Raw genomic sequence first — 3,676 nt, 5'->3', positions numbered from 1 at the left:
CTAAAATACATTTGCATGCAAGACTGAACCTCAAAAGAGAAGTCAACTCAAAATTTGTTGAAAGGGGTACTCCAGTAATTTAGTATTTCTCTTCCAAAAAGTTAGGGGACTCGCAAGAGATGCTTTTAATAAAGAATAGGAGGTGGGGAGGGTCTAAAGAAAGATGCTTTGAAGTTGCATTATGGGATATGTAGGATCACTTTCTTCTGATCTATTTGTCTTGGTCAGTAATCTACGCAAAGTAGGCTACAGAAGTAGGCTACAACAAATGTCTCCAATAAGATATCTCTGCATCTGCAGCTTCAAAATTGACTAAGTGCCAATGTCTTTTAAACTCCACACCTCCAGTTTGTAATGCAGACTTTCTTTTAAAAATATTAAGTCTGAAGCCCAAACTGGGATAACCATGTAACAACATTTTTTAATGGGTTGAGAAGTGCCATGACAAAAAAACTAAACTTCGGCTGTAAAATGAGTGGAGTGACCTTTCTTTAACGTGATTAATATACATGTAAAACTCCATCCAAATATCCACATCCAAATATTTAAAACAAAACAAACTGATACTATACAGGATTACTGTCTACCAACATGATCATGAATTACATTTAAATCCTAAAGAGATTGATTACGCACTGGCTCCAAGAAATAGAGTCTGTCAGAGAAGATGAGTTATGACGTTTCAGATGCATGGAGCTCACATCCCACACATAGAGCTGCAACCCGGCTGTGGGCTACACAGTACAAAGGCTAACCCACAGAGGATGTGCGAATCTTACACAACCTTTCATGATTTCTAGGTATCAAAGTTCAGATTTTTCACAGTTATATCTCGCTGCCATTTGCAGCCTCTGATATGCAAAATGTCTCACTACTGCTACAAGTCTGCCAGTGCTGCTGGCCTGACAGAGTGATTCAGAGAACTCAGAGTGAATGTATAAACCAAGAAGCAAAAAGGTAGCAACTGGTTCAGTCTGATAGTTCATCCATATATACATCCAGCATATTTCAGGAGATGCCTAAGACATTAATGGTCTACTGTTGAAGAAACTTGGAACAATGGATTTTGGCATTTTGAAATTACACTAAGTTGCCTGTTCCGGATGCTGTAATTAAAGGTCAACACTTCAAACTTTGAAAGGCCATAACTGCTGCAGCAGAAGTATGATCTGGATGTAATGAGGGAGGCTCTGTCTTGTCACCGATTGGCCTATACAGCTGCCTGGGTGATTACATGCACAGTGGACCTTTTGCTTTTTGTTTGAGGGTTGCGCTAACTCATGCTTTTCTCCATGTTACCTTACCTTATCTTACCTAGAAATACAAATTCACCCCTGCATCAGATTGTTAAATTGAAATGTATATGTATTACCCTAATACATGCCAACATAAAGACCCTGCCTTGGCATTGGAACATGGGTTTGAATGGATATTTCGATATTTTTGATTATGCGCCTGTTTGGTTTCTTGCCAAGAGAGTTAGGTAAGCCACTCATATCTCTTTGCTAAATATAAAGCTAAAGTTAGCAAAACTTAGCATAAAGATTGGAATCAGGGGGAAAAAGCTAGCCTGGCTGTGTCCGAAGATAACAAAATATGCCAAACATCTTCACTAATTTACATTTACATATTTTTTGTGTAATTTGTTGGGGGGTTATGACTACTTCTTGTCTGGGCGCAGTGACTTCTTAGTCTTTCTGCTTGCCTGGCAATCTCACACTGATGACAATACTCCAGGAAGTCATTGCATAACTACACTTTTTTGTATGTATTTAACAAAAGAGATATGGTGTGATAATTAGTGAGTTTCAGATTTTGTTAACTTTTTTTTTTTTTGGGAGGGGGGGGGGACTTTTTCTGCCTTTATTTTTAATAGGGCAGCTAGGTGAGAGAGAGGGGGAAGACATGGAGGAAATTGTCACAGGTCAGAGTCAAACCCTGGACCTCTGCGTCGAGGCATAAACCTCTCAGTGCATGTGCGCCTACTCTACCACTGACCCAACCCGGCCACAACATATTTAGTTTTGTACGTACTTGCTGGAAGTGTAATTTACAAATTAGTTCCTTTGTAATTTTTTAGTGTCTGTGGGAAAAACTTGTCTGTAAGGCTTCTGTTTAAAAATATAATGAAATGTGAAAAATAAAATGTTGAGATTTGTTTACCGGGGCAGTTTAAGTGCTCTTTAAAAAAGTACAGGAAAGTATTATGATATTGCAATACTAATCATTTTGAAAGAACAGGTTTAACTTTTTTTCAAATTACCTCATTCAGTGACGCAAATCCTTTAGCCTAATAACATTTCATACATTGAGTGAATTACAATCGCAGTGACAAAACTGAGAGATTCATGAAAGACACACAGACTGATGAATATGAACCGTTTCCAAATGAAAGATACAAGAGACCTCCAAAGAAGAGAGAAAGCTGCAGATAAGAGTGGGAGGAAGAAAGTGAGAGAAAAAGATTGAGAGGGAAAGAAACAAAGCTGTAGAGAAGAAGAGAGAAGCAGCGAGAGAACAGTCTGCCATGTTGGCCGTCCTCCCTCCTCCTCCTCTGGGGTCTAGAGGACATGTTTAACATTCTACTCTACTCCTCCTTCTCTCCTCTCATCCAGCCACAGCCTCAAGTCCCTGCTGCACTCTGGTTACTGATGGCCAGAGACCAGAGGAGAGGCAGAAAATCCCTTAATCATGACCAGCACGGCATTGTTGATGCATTGTTGTTGCCCTGTCTTTGGGTGCTCATTCTGCACAAACAATATGCCGATGACAAACGTGTAGTTTGTTGTGTTTTTTGTCATCGTTTTTATCATAGGAGGTCTTTTACCTCTGAATCAATGCCAATGCTTTGTCAAGAAACATATTCAATGATGCACCAACTATCTCTAAAAAGTGGAAAGATTTACACCAACATGCTTTTATGTACTTTTGCATTAAAAAAAGTAATTGTTTGAAACTACTATAATTTTTTTTAGGGTCCAGTCTCATTCATTTTTGTTTTTTAAGTGTTTCTTTTAGGCTATACCTGCTATTATTTTAAGAGCTGTAATTTACTAAGCACATCAAGAACACGTTATTCATTTACCCAATCATGACTTATAGCCAGAGGTGTCAAGTAATAAAGTACAAATACTTACTTACTACTTACTTTACTTAAGTAGAAATTTTGGGTATCTACACTTTACTGGAGTAATTATTTTACAGCAGACTTTTTACTTCTACTCCTTACATTTTCACATAATTATCTGTACTTTCTACTCCTTACATTTTAAAAATAGCCTCGTTACTCATATTTCAGTTCGGCTTGTTTTCATTCCGGCTCGTCATTGTTCAAAAAAACACACATAAAAAAAAAACCTATCCAGATAAATCGCGCCATCCGGAGAGAGTGAATTTGATTGTGGTTTGATGAGAAGTATAAACATATACCTTAACGACCGTTATCTATCAGACCAAAATAGATTTCGGTGCCTTATTAGGTGCCACTTAAATGACTGCGCTTCTTGATGCTCCGAAAACGGACGTTAGAGGGAACTGAAACATCGCCGCACGGGATGCTAGTTAACACTACACTCGACAGCAGCTAACGTTAGCCTACTGTTAGCTAGCAGCTAGATTAAACACGGTTAAAATGCTGACAGCTAAACGGTGTAAAAGTGAGTCTGTATTTCACTGG

Source organism: Perca flavescens, chromosome 2 (genome assembly GCF_004354835.1).
Source record: "Perca flavescens isolate YP-PL-M2 chromosome 2, PFLA_1.0, whole genome shotgun sequence".
Classification (NCBI taxonomy): domain Eukaryota; kingdom Metazoa; phylum Chordata; class Actinopteri; order Perciformes; family Percidae; genus Perca; species Perca flavescens.
Note: the sequence above shows the minus strand (reverse complement) of the source record.